The sequence below is a fragment of the Lissotriton helveticus genome, chromosome 5_1, assembly GCF_964261635.1.
Source record: "Lissotriton helveticus chromosome 5_1, aLisHel1.1, whole genome shotgun sequence".
In the NCBI taxonomy this organism is placed as follows: domain Eukaryota; kingdom Metazoa; phylum Chordata; class Amphibia; order Caudata; family Salamandridae; genus Lissotriton; species Lissotriton helveticus.
Genome location: NC_136065.1, coordinates 1934261578 through 1934282073, shown reverse-complemented (window position 1 = coordinate 1934282073; position 20496 = coordinate 1934261578). Strand labels below are relative to the sequence as shown.

The 20496-nt window shown below is 46.5% G+C and overlaps 1 long non-coding RNA gene across 37 annotated transcripts in view; it reads left to right on the top strand.

The window, feature by feature from the left end:
- Positions 1-20496, top strand: part of LOC144756055 (uncharacterized) — a 1542626-nt gene that overhangs the window by 1390978 nt on the left and 131152 nt on the right. For 3 of the 37 annotated variants that reach the window (XR_013595021.1, XR_013595055.1, XR_013595027.1), the window contains one exon: positions 19320-19369. The exons of the other annotated variants lie outside the window; for them this stretch is intronic. This is a non-coding gene — a long non-coding RNA (uncharacterized LOC144756055). The remainder of the gene's footprint in view (positions 1-19319; positions 19370-20496) is intronic. 37 annotated transcript variants of the gene reach the window in all.

Below are 20496 nucleotides of genomic sequence, written 5' to 3'. Positions count from 1 at the left end.
CCTCCTGATATCTCAAAGCAACAGCCTGGAGATAGCCAAGTGTGCATGTCGGTTTGACTGTCCTAAAACGCCCTGTGCCCACCACTCCTCCTGCTGCTGTCCTCAGTAGATGGCCCCCCCTCAAGACTTAGCTGAAGCTCCGGTGTAAAATAAAATGATAATAAAGCAGTTTTATTAAATGATTTATTATCTTTTTCTGTTAAATGCATCTGCTTGTTCCAGCAGTGGGGTGATGCTCCTCGCTATAACGGAGGAGCTTCCCATGGGTGCTCCACCTACGCCATAGGCGTTTAAGGACTATGACAGAAGCAACATCTTCGTTCCCAGAAACATTTAGAATCACTCCCTTTCTTTGGGTTATCAGATGGTATCCATGCTGTTCAGTCTATCTATGACAGAGTTGATAGACTTCAGACGACCACGTTTGCCACTCACACTCACTTTCTTCAGTGGCAGAATGAGTTTGTTCACAGCTCTTTTATACATTTTAAACAGTTTCTTCACTTTAAGAAGGCCCACTAATTAATTAACAGGCCAGATATTCTATAATGATCGTGGGCCAAAGTAAATGAAGCAAAGGTGTTAGCACATACCAACTTCTGAAAAATAATCTTCAAACATTCAGCTTGTAGAATATTGGATCTATATCCAGGAATAAAGCTTGCATTTCCTTTATTTCAAGCACTGGTGTTTAGTAAAAGTTGAAACTTGGATGGGTGAGACAAAAAATAAGCATTGACAAAGCCAGTAGGGCTTGGTTTAATGCATAGACACATACAGCATAAGTACATTAAAGACAAAGAAAGAAAAGGGGGACACTATTGAATGCCCCCTTACCTTCAATACATTTCTGATTTTATTCCTATGTTAAATGTAGGTTGGATGCCAAGGGAGTCTTAATTACCTTCCTTCTTTGGTTTCTGCGACAAGAAAAATGAGGCTATAATGAAAGGTCTCTTCATTGCACTGCATTGAAGGTAACAAAAAAAATGAACATAAAAAATATCTAGTCACGGCGGCTAGGAGGGAAGAATGAGAGAGAGTAGGGTGTGGGAGAAATGAAGGCTACACGGGAAGTTGAGAGGGATGGATGAGCAGGTGATAGGAAAGAGAAGCGTTGCAGGCAGTGTGGTGCATTGGGTTTAAAGATGAACAGAGCAAGGAATTTGGGAGGGAGCCAGCAGGAGAATGCCTTCCTTTATATTGTGGATTATAACGCTGATTATTATCTTGAGGATGGTGCATGGGCATTATCTTCTGGCGATTTCTCCTGTTATACAACAGCTGCAGACACACTCATCTTCTCATGGTGTGAAAAGAGATAGAGTTCTGTTACCATCACTGATGGATAATTTACTACCTGATGCCATTTTCTGGGAACGGGTTCCTTACCAGATTTGGGACGTATGGAAGTTGTACAAATACCACATGTTCTTTGCATTTCATTGATGGCATTGTTTGGTCAGGTTCTTTTGTAAGTCCATGGGATGCAAAAGCAGTCCAGCAGCTCCTAGACTACTTGAATGTCTATATTTCGTTAGACAATGAAGATCATTATCTTGACAAGGACAGGTACAAAGAGATGTTTTCTTTTCATCACTACGGACACCATTCCATTCATCAATCAACTGGCCAACGTGAATAGCACCTTGTCAGGGGTAGCAAGTGCTATATAAATGCAATTACCATACGTCACTACAATATAGCTGCCTAATTTAATTCGGAAGGGGCACAATGAGATGCCTTGGGCAGATAATTAGAAAGACGTCCAGCAAATAATTCTTAATTTCAATATAAATGGATGATCTGAGTCATATGCTTCTTTGTATTTGCAAGATCCTGAAATATTGACAATAGTTTCGGTTACATAACATGAAGCCATATATTCACCTCGATTTTTAGTGTTATTTTTAAATCAATGTTACATATATTGCCATGAAATGATTCCAGTGAAAGGTTTTGGGGAATTGAATCATGACAAACTAAGGGATTTCACACATTATATCCTGCTTGTTTTTTTCTAATAGTTTTAATTCTGGTACAGTAAACTCATCTGAAGATTTAAACTTTCCATTAGGTTCACAAGCTAATTACACGCACTTTCCAGATTAAAAATGAGGACCTGCTTTTTTTAATGATGAGATTAATAAATTGATTAAAATGCTACTCCTAGGGGCCTATTACGATGTTGGCTGGACTTTTGTCCGCCTGACACCGTCTAACCGGTGGTTCTTGACACCTTATCACGATGCGACCGCACATGGTGCGGTCACAAACTCCCAATTATCAATGGGAGCTTGTGCTGCGGGAGGTTACTGCCCGCAGCACAAGCTCCCATTTGGATATTGGAGTTTGTGAACATCTCTGCACCGTGTGGCAGGCACCAGTGCAAGGATGTGAATAGGGCACAGGGCCTCAACCGGAGGGCCAGGGGAGAAGGAGTCCCTGCTAGGGGCCCCATAATATACTTTCTGACAGCAAACCATGTTGGAAAGGCAGATATGGAACTGCTGTCGGAAAGTGCCATCATAATTCCGAAGATGGAAACGCCTTCCTAAAGGGATTATGTAGCCTTTCCGACTGGCCGACAGGCTCCTTCAGCCCGTCGGAACCTAGTTGGTTTCCCCTGCCGGTTTACACTACAACCACCAACATTATAATTTGTCGGTCGGAATGTAAAGGAGGCCTTACGACCTACATCTTAATGAGGCCCTCAGTGTGTCATCATAGGCTTTGAGTGGAGTGTCATTAGGCTTATCCATGCTAACTAATGCATGCATAGATATTTTGTTAAAAACCTGTGGTCCATTAGCTAATAGACCTGGCCCTAGGTATACCAAGTTACTGTTATTACATATTACATATAAAGCCTGATCACGAGTGGGTTGGTTAATTCCAACTGTGCGGAAACCCCTGTTTATGCACAGGTCTGAATTACAAGTTTTTTGTCATTTAACACATCCGATAATAACGCAACCTTCATTAACTTCGTCAGGTCAAACCTGCGAAAATTTAACAGTGGAAATTGTATGCTATTTACTGTACCATGCAGATTTAGGTGAGTTAAGCACCAAATCCTGCAAGTTGTTCTTCACAAACTCATAATAGGTGTTATTTATCACACACAATAAATAACATACCCTGTGGTATCGTTATTTATCATGTGCAATGAATAACACCTACATTGTAATCATGCCCCTAGTGTTGGAAAGCTGTGCCAACAGTGGTTGTTCAATTTCAGCCTTAATTTGGTAAAAAAATCACATGATGAAAATGCATGATGATATGAACCTGACTGCATTTTTTCAAGTTCCTGTACAAAAAAAGAGGTGCATTCTTTCTGTTCTGATAATAGCTTCCACGCACTAACTAAGCATATCTATTACAGCTCTACTGTCATTTCATTTTATATAAAGTTAGTTTAAGAGAGCATATACACTTAATTAGGCAAAAGAAAATTCTGACACATGCCATTACACACGTGCATTCTGCTTTGCAAACGCTCAAATCACATAAGGTCCCCTGGTCTTCCCTTAATCCCTTTGGTGTGTCGGTCGGCCCCTGGCCGTCCGGTGCACCAGTGCTCATGTGCATTCGACTGCCTCTGGCAGTCCTCGCAAATGGCACAGGGAATACCCCTGGTGCGGACACCAGAGGGATTCCCTTCCCCCCTAAGAGCCTCGGGAGCTGGGGAAGAGCATCTCCAGCTTCTGTTTTGTTTCCCTGAAATGACGATCAGTGCACACGTCGCGCTGATGGCATTTCAGTGAAACCGAAACTGAAAAGAGCCAAGATGTTGTTTCAGTTTCGCATTCAAAAGTCAGGAGAGGTATTGTTAGATAGGGGTGAATATCCCCTTTTTAATGGTACCCCTCCCTAGTGGATCCCTGCTTGGGGATCGGCCCAGGTGGGCGATCCCCAAGCAGGGATCCACCCACTAAGGACCAGGGAGGGGGGAGTGCCCCTTGGGCAAGGGCCTTTGCTCCCCCATGTTAATTTGGGTAAATTCAGTCTTTCTGCCTCCTCCCTCCCCCGCCGGCGAGAGAAAGCCCACTAGAAATCAGGGATTTTTTTCGAATTTGAATTAGGGATTGCCCAGTATCAACATGCCAATGCCCCCAACCCGCGCCGCAAAGGTACAGTCTTTCTGCTCCGGGGGAGAAAGCCCACTAGATATCAAGGATTTTTTTCACATTTGAATTAGGGGTTGCCCAATATCGACATGCCAAAGCCCCCACCCCGCTGCAAAAGTACAGGCTTTCTGGCCCCCCCTGGTAGCCACACAAGTTAGCCCATCCTGGATTTCACTGGGTGTGTAGTTAAAAAAAAATTATAGGTTAACTAGGTTTCCCTAGGTGCCGGCAGAGCTAGAGTTCAAAATCTACAGCTAGGCACTTTGCCAAGAACCAAGAAAAGGTCAGTTTTCACTGTAAAAATGTGGTGTATCCACATTGCATTTTGGGTCGTTCTTGTTGCGGGCTCTAGGCCTAACCACACAAGTGAGGTATAATTTGTATCAGAAGTCTTTGGGGAATGCGGCAGGGGTGGAATTTTGTCGGCCCACGCAAATTCCAGAACTTTCCTTCATAGAAATGTGACGAAAATTGTTTTATTTTTATTTTACAAAGTTTGAGGTTTGCAAGGAATTCTGGGTAACAAAACCTACTGAGAGCCACACAAGTCACCCCATCCTATATTCCCCTGGGTGTCTAGTTTTAAAAAATGTATACGTTTGCTGTGTTTCCCTAGCAAGGATTCAAAATCTACAGCGAGGCACTTTGCAAAAAAGGGTCAGTTTTCACTGTAAAAATGTGGTGTGTCCATGGTGCATTTTGCGCCGTTTCCTGTAGCGGGCACTAGGCCTACCCACACAAGTGCGGTACCATTTTGATCAGAAGACTTTGGGGAATGCAGGGAGGGTGGGAGGAATTTTGTGGATCCACGCAGATTCCAGAACTTTCCATCACAGAAATGTGAGGAAAATGTGTTGTTTTTTTAGAAATTTTGAGGTTTACAAGGGATTCTGGTGAAAGCCACACAAGTCACCCCATCTTGGAGTCCCCTGGGTGTCTAGTTTAAAAAAATGTATAGGCTTGCTAGGTTTTCCTAGGTGCCGTCAGAGCTAGGGTTTAGAATCTACAGCTGGGTACTTTGCAAAAAAAAGGTCAGTTTTCACTGTAAAAATGAGGACGTGTCCCTCTGTCACTCCCGCGCTGCCTGGCAATCAGCTTTGTTTTCGCCCTACCTGGTGCCCATCTGCGCTACCGCGGGGGCGGCTGGTGGTCCCCTCACTGCGCTGGGGCAGGCCGCCGGAGATCTGCCCTTCTGCAGCGCCGCGGCCTCGGCGTCCCTTGGGCCGGGCCCGCCGCGTGGTGAGCTGTACCGCGGCCTGTGAGTGGCGGAGAGGTGTGTCCTGGGCTAGCGGCAGCTAGCGCTGGCCCGCACGACTTGGGCTGGTGGCGATTGCTGGGCCTGGGAGGGCTTGGAGCCCTGCTCTGAACGGCGGTTGGCCCTGGAGTCCAGGCGCTGCCTGGGTGCGCCGACGGAGTGTGGGGTGGCCGGGCAGCCTCGGAGGCGGCGGGCGCTGCCGGAGGTGAGGAGCGGAGGGGCGGCTCCTTGGAGGCTGGGTGGTCGGTCCACGACTTGGCAGACGGGTGGAGCACCGCATTGGAGTCGGCAGCGGTGGGCATCGGAGAGCGGTGGGCTCCGGAGACTGGTGCAGAGGGCCTGAGCGGCGGCCTCGGAGGCGGTGTGGAGCGGAGGGATAGCTGCCCGGTATCTTGGGGGTCGGTCCGCGGTTCGGCGGACGTGGTGGGGCCCGGCGCGGGTTCTCTCAGTGGAGGGCTGTGAGTGTGCTGACAGGAGAGCCCCCCCTGCGACGACCGCCTGTGAGTGAAATTTGGCGGCCTTTGGGGAGTGGTGTGGAGCGGTACCGGCCTGCGGACCGGCGGGCAGCTTGCTGAGGTGCTGGTGAGACCCTGCCCCCTTCCCCCCCTGCTGCGGCCTGGGAGTGGACCTGGCGACGGCGTGGGGTGGTAGAAGTGACCCCCCTGCTGGGCTTGATTGCGGCTGGCTGTGCCCGATGCTAGAAGGTGACAGGCCCGGGGCACTGTTTCAACCCGGGGTTCAGCGGGCAAGGAGAGCGCCGGACTGAGTGAGCCTTGCTGGGGCCCCATTTCACTCCCGCTGGGGGTGCCCAGAGAGTATCGCTGCGGAGCTGGTGGGAGGCCGAATATCGGCCCGCATTTCGGCGAGCTGCGCCTTAGTGCCTTGGTGCTAGTGTGCCCCCCTGGTGGGTGCTCCACGGCCGGTGGAGACATCACGTGCAGACTGGGGACTTACCTGCTGGCTAAAGCGTTGCAGTAAAGTGGTGAGGTGCGCCCCACGGAGTGGCCCGGAACAGGATAAGAGAGCAGAGGCAGGGGGGCAGTTACAGGCCCTCTCACTGGTGGCGGGGGCCTTTACTTGCGGCGGCCCGTGAGTGGGCTGTGGGCCCGAAGCGACGCTACTATGGCCACCAACAGGGACAAGAAGGACAAGCCTCCAAAGGACCCCCAGCTGAAGCTGGGGAGTCGGGTCTCCTCGCAGTCGGACACCCCGACTGCACAAATGAAGGATGTGGAGGCACCGGCAACCAAGGACTTCATGCTGGAGCTTTTCGCTGCCATAAAGGAGGACATCCTGGAGATTCGCTCTCAACTCTCCTCTGACATGCGTGAAATGCGGCGGGACGTCAATGCTATTGGGGAGAGGGTGGCGACCCTAGAGGAGCACGATGTGGGTACAGCCGACGAGCTCCATCAGCTCCAGCAGGATGTCATTCGGCTGACGGAACAGAACTTGGACCTGCAGGTGCACGCCGAGGATCTGGAAAACCGCTCACGGAGGAACAACATCAGGATCCGAGCGGTCCCCTGGAAGGGAGAGTCGGAGAGCCTACGGGTGTACTTGACGGCGTTGTTCCGACAGATCCTGGACGAAGGGGATGACCTCGATCTTCAGCTGGACAGGGTACACGGAGTTGGATTGCCGAAAAATGCCAAGGCCGCGCCGCCGGACATCCTAGTCTGTGTTCATGACTTTCAGATTAAGGAACAGATCCTACGCAAGGCACGGACGCTCGCCTCAGTCCAGTTTCGTGGGCATCAGCCTGCCCTTTTTTAAGACCTGGCGGCCTCCACACTCATCAAGCGCCACAACTTTAAGCCAATCACCACGTATCTGCGGGAGCAAGGCATCCCCTACTCCTGGGGTCATCCATTTCGCATCATCTTTAAGTTCAAGGGGAAACTTCTGCAGCTTCGCTCCCTGGATGCAGCATTTGCGGCGATGGGCCTGGAGAAATTGGATCCCGCAGCTGGTACAGCCATGTCTCCTACTCGACGACGCAGGCGCTCCGATGGATGGCAGACAGTGGGGAGATCGCCCCAGGTGGGGAAGCCTGACCCTTCTACAAGCCTCATGGAAAGAGAGGCCGCCGTCTCTTCTGTGACGTTGGTGACTGACAGTGAAGGGGCTCCATGATTGTAGTTTGCTTGCCAGGGATGAGTTGCAGGGTGGTGCCGGGAGGGGACTCTGGGAGTTGAGACTGTGATATTCAATCTTCCTTGTGCCTAGTGGCCGGTGGTACCCTGTATCAGGATTGGGTAAGGTGCTGAATGGCGCTGCGTTCCCCTTCAAGGATGATTTGCTTGATGAACATTAGTCATTTTCCAGTTTGCTTCTCACCTGCTTTGAGATTGTGTTCTGTTGTGCAAGGGTTTGGGGGGGGTTGTTTTGGGGGCTCCGCATCAGTGCTTGGGGGGGTTAGGGGTAGGTTGGGGTGGTGGGGTACCTCCGAGATGTCCCTCAGTGGTCCAGTTACGGACACCCTGTCTAATGCCTTTATCCCTCGCTGACGAGTATGGGTAAGGATTTGAAGATTGTTAGCTTGAATGTTCGGGGTCTCAATAACCCTGTTAAGCGCGCAGCCATACTATCGCTGTTGGAGAGTGCGGAAGGGGATGTGTACCTGCTACAAGAGACTCACCTCCTCTCCAAAGATACTAAGAGGATGAGGGACAGACGTTTCCCAGTGCAGTTGTGGTCTTCATGTCCGGCGAAAAAGCAGGGGGTGGCTATCCTGTTTAGCGCTAAGGCCCACTGCAAGATCCTATCCCAAGGAGTTGATATTAAAGGGCGCTTCCTGGCGGTTAGGGTCCAATGGGGGACCACGCACTTCACAGTAGGCTCCCTGTATGCCCCAAATGAACGCCAAGAGCCCTTTTTGAAGACGGCGCTTGCTGAGGTGCTAGCTTCCCCAGATGTGTATGTGCTGGTGGGGGGAGACCTGAATGTAGTAATGGATCCTGTGCTGGATAGATCAGGTGCGCGTTCACATCAGACGGGGGCCATATCCCAGGGAGGGAAGCAGTGGTTGCAAGATGGGGGCTGCACGACGTTTGGCGCACTCAGCATCCCCTAGAGCGCGACTTCACATATTACTCCGCAGCTCATAAAACTTATGCGTGCATGGATCACTAAAAGAAAGTCAAAAAAGGTAGGAGCTGTTAAACCAGGGTCCTTGCTGAAGGAGCCGGAAAGAACAACTGAACTAACTGTCACCCCTGAGGCATGATGGGAAGCCAGGGGTCATGGCTGCCTTAAAGGCACAGTGCCAGTTTTATTTGTTGAAAATGGTTTCATTTTCTATGCTGTTGCTTTACAATGCAGCCTATGGGCCAACAATGTCTATTTATTAGCAGTTTTCAGGATTTATGAGTGTTTTGCTCATTAAAACACAGAGTTCAAGGGCTATTTGACCTAATGTGTTTTTTTATTTCCTTGCTAATTCAGTGCATGTATGAGTAATTACATTGTTTAGCCTCAGTTGTGGGGCTGCATTGGTGTGAGAAAAAATGATATATGTGCATACATATATGTGGAACTAGATATATGTAATTTCCATATATATTTTTATATTATTTCCGGGGTCCCCGCACGTGGGCTGGAATATTCAGTGCTCATGACTTTGAGGATACCCCTGGAAGAGAACTAGGATTACAGGTATGTAACTTATCCTTACATCACCATATTGGAGTTATTCTTCAAACGCCACACTACTTTTTGCGTGAAGGTACCCCTATACACCTTTCTGTGGGCTCAGTCACGTCCCTCGTGGATCCTTCTGATGCAGTGGTACTCTTAGTGGTGCGCCTCCTGCATGTAGTCACTGGCACCAAGAGACTACTGAGGCTGGACGCCTCCTCACTCTCCCCTCCAACCAATACATTGCTGCCCTCAGAAGAAGCTGTCTGAAATTGCTCAACAGCATTTGTGACCTGGATGAGTCCCCTGGCCACATCCCCAAAAGCAATGGCTCATTTCCACCTGCATGGCCACAGAACAATGGGACAGCACAGCTGTGTTGGTGCTCAGCCGGTTGATGGCTCTGATGAAACCATCTAAGCGCCCTAAGAATTGGTGATGCCTTCTTCGTTGGGACACCTGATCCTCCTGCATCACCCTGCATAGCTCCTGTATGGCTTCATTTGATTGTCTATGTCCTTCCATCACTGCTGTAGTCAGATCCTTCTAGCAGTCCCTAGTGTCTGCCATATTGTTAGACATTGGGCAAAGCTGTGCCTGCATTAATCTCGTGTTCTTTGCTTGCAGGCGCTGCACCCATAGCATTTGGCTCTCCAGCCCACCCCAGACATTTGAACAATCATCCTCTGCTGTTCCCATCTGTGCCCTTGACCTGCGCCTTCGGACATTGCTGCACCGCACCTGTGATTGGGGTCTTGTTGAAATGAAAACATCATTTATTGAGCGCGTAGCTCCCCAGGGGCATCCCAGGGCTATGGCAGTAACAGAGAAGGACATCACAGCACACTTACGGGAAGAGCCAAGTCTTCAGTGATTTCTGGAAGGCTAGATGGCTGGATTCCCTCCAATTTTGTTTGTGAAGGTCGAGACCGGAGCTCCAAGGTAAAAGGCGTTCCCGTAGTCCAGATGCCTGTATCATAAGCTTTCTCGCCCGGAAGGGGAGAAGTGGAAGCACTTTACGGAGCATCCTGAGGATGTGTAACAGGAAGCCGCAACCTTCCGTGCCTGAACCATAAAGCTGAGATCCTGATCCAGCCAGACACCTAGACTCTTTATCTGGGTCTTAGGGACAGGGACGTGGCCCATAAAGGCTGGCCATAGAGCATCTGCCTTGAAAGGGATAGATTGCCAAGGAGCATAAACTCGGTCTGATCACCATTTAGCTTTAAGTATGATAGATTCATCCATTTGATTACCTCTTCCAGGCAGGGACGAAGGCCGATAAGAGGCATTATCAGAGTGGTTCAGCGCTACGACCAGTTGGGTGTTGTCAGTGTAAGTCACTATGAACCCCAAATGGGAGCTCGATCTCTGCAAGTGGAGTCATATAAACATTAAAAAGGGACGGACTAAGGGAAAACCCCTGAGGGACTCCGCACTGGAGAGGCAGAGGTTTTGAGGAGACATCACCCTCAAAGACCTGGAAGGATCTCTCTTCCAAGAATGATTGCAGCCATGTTAGAGCTACCCCGGTCACCCCCAAACGTCTGAGTCGATGGATCAGAATTTGGTGGTTGACCGTGTCAAAGGCAGCACTAAGGTCCAGGAGGATAATCGCTGTTGAACCTCTGGCATCGAGAATCTTTTTAGATTCTTTGAAAACTGGCAACAGCGCAGTCTCTGTTCCTTGACGCAGGCAGAAGCCCGTTTGGGAGGGATGTAGGAGGTTGTGGGATTCCAGATATGTCAAAAGTTCTGTGTTGACATGTTTTTCAGCTATTTTACTAATCCCTGGGAGGAGCGAGATAGGGCAGAAATTACCCAGTACATCCGGATCAAGACTAGGTTTATTCAAGAGAGGCTTAACCATCACTCTTTTCCATAGGGGTGGGACCACTCCGGAGGATAGAGTCATTGATTAGGTCAAGAATGACCGGGGAAATTATTTCGGACACTTGTTTCAAAATATTAGGTGGAGCTGGGTCTCTAGGCAACCCGCTCTTTACGAGTGCCGAGATGCTTTGGAAAGATTTACAATCCACCAGGGGAAATGCCTCAAGGGAGTGATCTCTACTGCGTAGATCTTTATCCTCCGAGTGGAAATTGTTTAGCTGTCCACCGGGGAGAATGACTAGTAGAGTGTTTGGATTTTATTATGAAATTAGTCTGCGAGTTCATTACAACGTTGGCTAGTGGCATCAGGTCTATCCGGGGGTGAGGGGGCTTTAAGTAATATTTTCGCTGTGCGAAACATTTCGCATGGGGAATTGGCTGCCAGGGAAATTCTTTTGTCGTAATGTGAAGCCTGGGCCAGTTTGATTTTGGCTTTGTATGATATTATGGCTTCCCTGTATTCCGTTTTTAGGTCCCGCCAGAGTCAGGGCATGCGCAGGCGAGAAATTTAGTAGCTGGTTTAAAAGTGCTACCCAGGCCGGCCACCAGCTTCCTATTACGCGCACAAGCGCGCGCGCGACGTACACATCTGCTATTTGGCTTCTTTCAACACGCGCGTGAATGCCCTTCCCTACCCCCTCCCTTCTCCCACTCCCTCGTCAGCTTCATGCTAATTGCGGCACCTGCGCTTTACTTTTAACATTAAAAGTAAAACGCGGGTGCCGCAATTATAGCAAAATGAAAGAAATAGAAAAAAACTTCTATTTCTTTACTTTTGCTATAATCGTGGCACCGGTGCTTTACTTTTAACATTAAAAGTAAAGCGCGGGTGCCGCGATTGCAAAAGTAAAGAAATAGAAAAAAACTTCTATTTCTTTACTTTTGCTATAATCACAGCACCGGCGCTTTACTTTTAATGGTAAAAGTAAAGTGCGGCTTCCGGGATTATAGCAAAAGTAAAGAAATAGATGTTTTTTTCTATTTCTTTACTTTTGCTATAATCGCGGCACCGGCGCTTTACTTTTAACATTAAAAGTAAAGCGCGGGACGGAGGAGCTACGCTAGCAAACAAGATGGTCGCTTAGGCTCCCGGCTCCGCCGACCTCCGTCTCCAGCCGGATGATCCTGTCAAATATCCTGAGTTTACACCCAGCCTTCGTGTGTATGAATCGGTGCAGAGTCTGATGGTGCAATCCCGAGTAATTTACCGGCTTGATTGGCGGAGCTATGTCGTGTTTTAATTCGCGGCCTAGCCCAGCTTGTGAGCCGGGGCCTCGAGTACTGGCCCAGCCGGGTTTCAGTTGAACAACATCGGCCGTGGGACCCTGGTGGGGTCCGGTCTCTCGCTGTGGAGGTTGTCCTTGCCCGATTCTGATGGCGGTCACTTGGTCTGGTCAACATCGAAGGAGTGGTGACAAGGCACGTCTGCGGCTGTGGGCGGAGGTCCCTGTCCCGGAGACCCGGTTCGCCACCGCCGGGGTTCGATGGGTTGGGGTCTTCGCTCGCGGTAGCGGAGTACGGATCACTGCCGTGGTAATCGAGAAGTCACCCTCCGCTGCCGTCCGTTCCGCTCTTGCCTGTCCCCCCGGAGAGACCCGGCTCTCTGGGGAAAGTGATTATGTTCGATATTGATCGAGAAGAGATGGGTCGGACGGAGTGTGAGCCGTCGCTGAGGACCGTACTGGCTGCCATCGGGGCTCTTCACTTACATGTGGAAGCCATAGTCCACAAAATGATCGCTGGTACACTAGAGACAAGGCGTGTGAGACCGGACTCTGCTCCATTGCAAGATCTAAAGCGAGCTAAGATTCCCACGGTAAACATCTTAATGGAGGATGAGGGCCTTGTGCAGAAAGAAGTATTGAAGCCCTTGGTTAGTGTTCTGATAAATGATGGCGAGCCGGGGCTTCGGAAAGATCGCTACACCTAACATCGCTGCCGACCGAGGGAGGACCAATCGGTTCTCCATTCCCGGAGATTTCTGTTGGTGAATGTTCCCGGATTGAAACGCCATCTTCTCCCTCCCTGGTAGTTTTATTACGGTCGTGGAGGAAACAACTTTTATTTATTTTATTTAAAAGGTTTAATATAGCGCTGCTGCACCCAAGAGTATCAGAGCACTTTACATAGTAAATAAACATGTTGAAATAAAAAATACAATTGTCAATGAGCAGAAAAATTAAAACAAGATGAAAACATTGCGTTAAATGGGTGAAGGGGGCAAAGGAACAGATGGATAGTAGAAGGGACAAGGGGAGTTAAAAATTAGAGAGAGAGCGGGGGGTGAAGTGAGGGAGAGTGAGTGGAAAAGGGGGAGAGGGGTTAGGTAATAATAGCAAATCAGAGCAGAGAGGTAGAGAGCGGGGACAAAAGTCAGTAACATTAAGAACCCCAATATTTATTGAGGAGGAGAACTTTGAGTCTTGTTTTGAAGAGAGGGTAAGAGGGGTTGCAGCGAAGATCTTTGGGGAGTGAATTCCAGATCCAGATGCACGAGATTGGGTCTTATTGCATTTTAATCTGGGAGGGATAAGGACAAGGGAGTTTGTGCTCCTCAGGGACCTGGAGCACCCTGCCTTTTGTAGTTTGCTTGAAACGTAGGAAGGGGTGTTTTGGTGAAGAGCTTTGTGCGTGATGCAGGCAATCTTGTAGGTGGATCGACCTTCAATTGGGAGCCAGTTTAGGTTTTTAAGGACAGGAGAGATATGGTCAAATTTTTTACAGTCAGAAATAAGTCTGGCAGCTAGGTTGAGAACAGATTTAATCGGTGCTAGATGGACTTTAGGGGTGCCAGCAAGAGTGGCGTTCCCATAGTCAATCCTGGAAAGGACAAGAGATTGGACCACGATTTTGAAATTATCTGCTGGAATGAAGGGTTTGATTTTTTTGAGATGGTGAAGAGAGAAAAGAGCACTTTTTGCTGCATTTTTAATGTGGGGGATGAGAGTAAGATTATGATCGATGCTAATACCTAGGGATTTGACAGAGTTAGAGGTGGAGAGGGATCAATTAAGTGCTTTGATATCATTGATCCATAGTTGAATGGGAAGGGAATTGTTTTTGGGAGTGAAAAGGATGATTTCGTTTTTTTTAGGATTAAGTTTGAGATGATTGTGATGGAACCATAATTGGACTTTAATCAGCGTGTCATTAATGTGGAGGATGTCATTGTGGGATTTGATCCTATAGTATAGTTGAGTATCGTCAGCATAGAGGTCGTAACTGATTTTGGCTTCTTTGAGAATGAGGGTGAGTGATTCCATAAAAAGATTGAATAGGGTTGGTGAAAGGATAGACCCTTGCGGGACACCGAGTGAAATAGGTTGAGGTTTGGAGAGGCAATGACTAAGCTTAATTTGTTGTGATCTATATTGAAGGAACGAGGAGAACCATTTGAGTACAGTGCCTTCAAAGCCAAAGCGATGTTTGAGGGTGTTCAGAAGGGTGACATGGTGGACAGTATCGAAAGCAGCTGAGAGATCGAGGAGGATTAGTAGTGAGGATTCGCCTTTGTCTAAAGAGCGATGAATGTCATCTGTAATATTGAGCATAGCAGTTTCGGTGCTGCACCCCTTTCTAAAACCAGATTGGAAAACATCAAGGAGATTGAAGAAGATGATATGGTCATCTAATTGAGATAGAACACATTTTTCAATGGCTTTAGAGAGGAGAGGAAAGTTTGAGATAGGGCGTAGATTGTTCAGGTCATTAGGGTCAGCGGTGGGGTTTTTAAGAATGGGGGAGATTTGACCTAGCTGAAGGGAGGCAGGAACACAGCCAGTGGACAGTGAGGAGTTGATGATATCGGTCCATAATGGGGCAATGATGTATTTGAGTTCTTGAACTAAATGGGCGGGGAAGGGGTCTTTGGAGTGAGAGGATGGTTTGAGTTTGGAGATGATGTTAATGATGGTGGTTTCTGATATTGGACTAAATTCGTTCCATAAGGCCTTGTTTTTGGAAAGGAGATCAGTCCGAGATGGTCAGGATGGGGTAAAGCAGGGAGGGTTTGAGATGAGTCGAGATGGGGGGGAGAGGAGGCCAAAAGTGGATTAGGAATGTTCGGGAGGGGGTTTTGGTTGAGGGGAGGTTGGAGACAGAGAGGGGGGAAGAGAAAGATAGTTCGATGTTGTTGACGTTATTCGAAAAGAAGCTGGCAATTTCTTCGCACCTTTCCACAGAGGCTGCTAATTTAGGAGGGCCAGAGGAAGTTTGTTTTTTAACGATGTTAAACAATTCTCTGGGGCGGTTTCTGGCCTGGTCAAGTTGTGAGCGGAGAAAGGAGGCCTTTTCGTTGAAGATATGTTTTTTGTAATGGGCTCTGGTGGTTCTCAGGAGAGCCAGGTTGTCAGCGGAGGGATGACTCCTCCAAGCACGTTCTGATTGTCTGAGGGCCCGTCTTTCATTATTGAGTTCGGCGTTGAACCAGGACTTGGGAGGGATATTTTTTAGTTTTTTTAGTTTAATTGGGGCAATTATGTCAAGGGCACCAAGAATAGAATTGTTGTAATGGTCAGTAAGGTCTTTAGTGCTATGAGAGGGAGGGGGGAGAAGTAAGTGAGTTTTAATTGCGGATTCCAATTTGCCAGGTGGGATAAGGTGAAGATTGCGAGTGGGTTTCATAGGTAAAGTACTAACGGGGGTGGGGCGAGTGATGGGGAGACTCAGGGTGAAAAGGATGAGGTGGTGATCAGACCAGTCTACAGGAAGAATATTAGAGAGAGAGGCCAGATCCTTGCTCGTCACAATAGCATCGAGGGTGGCACCTTTGGTGTGAGTCGGTGCATGGCAGACTTGGGTCAGGTCAGTGATGTCTAAGGTTTCTTTAAATAGGATGACAGTAGGGTCATCACTTTTGTTCCAGTGGATGTTGAAATCACCAAGGAAGAGATTTTTGGAGTGGGAGAGCGATGCTTGAATAATACGATTGTTTGTATCAAAAAGGACTAGCTAATTAGGGAAGATAGAAGACTCAGGTTTGTACGTAAAATAAGGAGAACGTAGTTTTCCTTATAAAGCCCTCACCCACCGACCTAGTCGGTGGCATGCTTCATCATCGGGCCCACCACAGTGGCACCGAATGTGCCCCGGGTGTGCTTCAACGCCAGGTGACTGCGGAGCTGGTATGTTGCTGAGTGTGCGGTGGATAGAGTGAAGAAGGTGAAGATTAAAAGCTATGCATAAGGTCCCAGCACCCGAGGGTAAGATAATTTATTGAACTGGGCCTCTGCTAGCAGATAAAAGGCAGGTAGACGTAAATTGGAGTGTAAGTTATGACCTCCAGCGTCTAGTGTGGTCTACATGTTTCAGCCAGTGCCTTGTAGATTTAAAGCTGGCTTTCCTCAGGACCGTTTTTATGTGAAGAAGGTGCAAATTAAATAATAAAATTAAGTGGTTGTGTTGTCTTTTGGCTAAGTGTAGCGCACGCTAAGGCGCTGTAGCTGTTAGAGGGGGATTCCCTCAAGCTTGACTACATAGAACACATAGGACAAAGACAAGACGTACAAGGTAGAGTCATTTTAGATTCATATTTTGGTATACCACAACATGCCGACTTATAAGGTGGTGTGCGACATATAATCGGCTATTGTGGGTTCATGCCACGGGCACAGAACTTGTGGTGATTATTAAATGAAACCGATAGTGTTGGTGGTGGGCTAAAAAGCGTATTCACAAGGTGAGGTACAGGTGAGTATAGCATTAGGTCCTCACTCTGTTTTGTCTTGTAAAAAGCTTCATGGGTCGCCTGGCAGAGAAAGAGACCCTGTTGGAACAATAATTTGTTCATAATACATCCAACCTGTAGGGAGAAAGAGTAGTTGCTTACCCCATTCGTAGCTGTAGCGGTTTGTTTTTTACTCACGAGTATTTCGGTCTGGTTCCTACTCTTTCTACGGTTTCCTGCCACTCGAAATTATCCTGTTCACTACACTTCTGTTCCTATGGGTGGTGGGGTTTGTGATTGGTGCTGATTGAACTGAACATCGTATCTCCTGTATACTATGCGACCACACGCCAGTTACAATCCATGGCTCCATCTTTTCCTCGGGGGTCATCCGTCTATTCCGTTCTATGATTTTATAATTGTTGTTTGTTCCGTGATGTAAGGCACCTTTTGTTGGTTTTTCTTGTTTTCTCTTTAATAAAAAGATTTTATTTAAAAAAAAAGTAAAGCGCGGGTGCCGCGATTATAGGGAAAGTAAAGAAACAGAAAAAAACGTCTATTTCTTTACTTCTGATATGTGTTAAGGAACCAACTACAGAACGGGCATATTTGGACTCCATGACGTAATGTCTTATTTAAGTTGTTTTGGATAATTGTATTAAGTGCATATGTCAAAATAACAGGGAAGACAGACATTTTGTTTGGCTTTAAATTGTAAATCTATGTTAATTTGCTTTCGAATGTGCTCCTCGCCTCCATGCTCCCTGCTTCCGGTTACTGCTTTATCTGGCAGGACCTCCTAGCGCCAGTCCTGTGTTGTGCCTAGTCACGGCGCTTTGCCTCAGCGAGGGATACTCCTGTGTAAATGTTTGATCTTCCACTGAAGGATGCATGCCAGGCCTTGCTCTGGTGCATGAATGGGTCATGTGTGGGGGGTGCAAAGATGCCAGCGGCCCAATCATGTGTGACACCTTCAGGAGCGCTAAGATTCGTGAGTTTAGCGGTAGAAGCGAAACTACAACTCCCAGAATGCAGTATGAGTTCAATGAAAGGAAGCACTTCCTGACGGTGTCACGTCAAATGTAGGCATTTGGAAAGCGTACGTGAACTTCGCCTGCTCAAGTGCCCAGTTCTCTTTAATGCATTTCACATTATTTTTTAGAATTAATGTTAGGTGGAGGCGCGGTTCGTCAATGCCTTCTGCTCAGTATCTTGTAGTATGTATGTTTGTTAAGTTATACTGTTACTTTAAAGAATCTCTCATGAGGAATCTTTCATGTGCATTCTGAGATATGTCATAGTTATTCTTAGAATGTGAAGAAACCAAAGTCACAGTTATTGTAATCCTGTTGGTCTTCTATGCTGGTCGTGGGTTACTTACTCTTAAAATAAAGCCTATTCTTCATTATCAACTAAACCAGGATTTCATCATTATTTCATATGCGAGAACATACAACATTTATTGGCGACGTTTTTTCTGAGAACCTGGTCTTCAAACCCACCGACGTGAGCAAATTGAATTTCAGTACGAAAGCGGATGCTGAACTGGATTATGAACGGGTTTTTTTTCAACTTTGCCCTGGATTATAATGCCGGAATAAGCGTTCCTCTTCAGAAATAAAAACTGTGAGTAAATGTAAAATACCTTATTTTGGTCGCGTAATTCAAAAGCACTCTGGATTCTGTGCTCGCGATCCAACTGTAATCTCTCTCGCGCGCTGTTGCTCGCGCACTCATCGCTGCTCCCTGAACTCGCGCACCACGTCATAGCAACCTCTGCGCACCATAGCAACGCGCGTTATTGAGCAATTGACGCTTCCAACGTAACCGTCACAGCGCAAGCGGCCATTTTGAGGTCAATTTTTCTCAAATAAACGCGACTGAAGCCATTTACTCACCATTATATAAAAAAAAAGCAGCATTTACTCACCATTATTCCTAAAAGGAAGGAAAGTGGATAAAAGAAATAAGAAATATATTTCAAATCCTACCATTTACAAGTAAGATTTATTTGAATACTTTTGTTCTAAATGGCAACATCAAACAATAATAACAGTGGAATTGTAGCACCACCTTCATTTTTAATTGCTCCTGGCAAGCCTCCAACTCCATGGCACAAATGGTTACGAGTATTTACTAATTACTTGGAAGCAATAGATGCTTTGGAATACTCTGCTTCAAGGAAAAGGGCTATCCTGTTTAATCACTTAGGAGACGCAGGACAACAATTATTTGATAATTTGGCTGTGGTACAAGCTCCACTTGATGATGACACGTGGAATGTTTACACAGAGGCTTTAACTCGTCTTGGCAAACAGTTTAAAGATGAGCCATCAGTCATGGTAGAAAGACATGTTTTCTTCAAAAGGAAACAATTGCAGGAAGAATCCATAGAAGACTATTTGGCAACTTTAAGGGTACTTGCATCAAAATGCGAGTTTGGAACTTATTTAGAAACTGCTCTACGTGATCAGTTAGTTTTTAATTGTTTCAATAAAAAAATCCAGGAGCGGATTTTGACATGTAAAAATCCAACATTGGATGAAGTAATTGTAATTGCGAAAAGTATCGAATGTTCTGTAGTTTCCTCCAAGATTTTAGCTGAACACGCCTCCTCTACAACAGTGTGTAATGTTTCACAAGCGTCTGGTGATGATTGTGTTGTTAATGCTATTTCTAACCGCAATACTGGCAAAAAAGTTTATGAACAAAAATCTAATGTATTTTGTTACAGATGCGGTTCAAAATTTCACGTGGGAAACAACCCTAAATGTCCAGCACAAGGTAAAAGATGTTCAAACTGTAAACGTATAGGTCATTTTGCGGCATCATGTCGTTTATCTAAAGATAAGACTAAGGTTAATATGGTTTACTCTGAGGAAGAAATTTGTGATGCGCTAAATGTTACTTCTATTTCTTTTGTTCAAATTAATGCTTTATGTGACTTCAGTATCAAAGGTCCTATTTGTGAGATATCTATTGGTATACAATCTTTACAAGTTATGGCGGATTCTGGGTCTCCCATTACCATTTTGGATGAAAGTACTTTTCAATGTTCTTGGAATGACAAAAAACTACTTTCCACAGATGTAAATCCCAAAGCATTTGGGGGTTTCGATATTACAATGCGAGGTTATTTCCCTGATAACATAGATTTTAAAGGGCGAGTAATTTACACAAAAATTTATGTGGCATTGAATGGCAGAGATATTCTGGGTTGGCAAGATCAGGCCAAACTAGGTATTATCTTAAAACCTGGTCATCCCGAACCCGTTACCCTGGGTGATTTACCTATTTTGTCTATTTTTGATTATTGTAATGACCCCATTCTATGCAGTGTTTTAGAAAAATACAAAGTAGTATTTGAGGACAGAATCGGTATGGTAAAAAATTTTGAACACGATATTAAATTAAAAGACAAGGCTTGTCCCGTTGTCCAGAAGGTACGTCCAGTGCCTCTATCTGTAAGACAAGATTTAAGAAAGCACATAGAATCTCTTGTTACTCAGGACATTATATGTCCAGTTGATTCTTCAGAATGGGTTTCGGCCGCTGTCATAGCGCGAAAATCTTCTGGAGAAATTCGTTTATGTGCAGACCTTCGGGTACTTAATCGTAACATTGTTATTGATGTGCATCCTTTACCAAAAATACATGATATGCTGGCCAACATTGGTAGTAGCAAATATTTTTCTACTATTGATTTACGCTCAGCGTATCATCAAATTCCATTATCTAAAGAATCTCAGCCTCTAACGACTTTTGTAACACCTTTTGGAGTGTTTATGTATAAAAGATTACCATTCGGGCTGGCTTCAGCAGCCAGTATATTCCAAAGGTTAATGGATTCCATTTTTAATAATTGTCCGGGAATTCAAGCATTCCAGGATGATATTTTGGTACATTCTGAA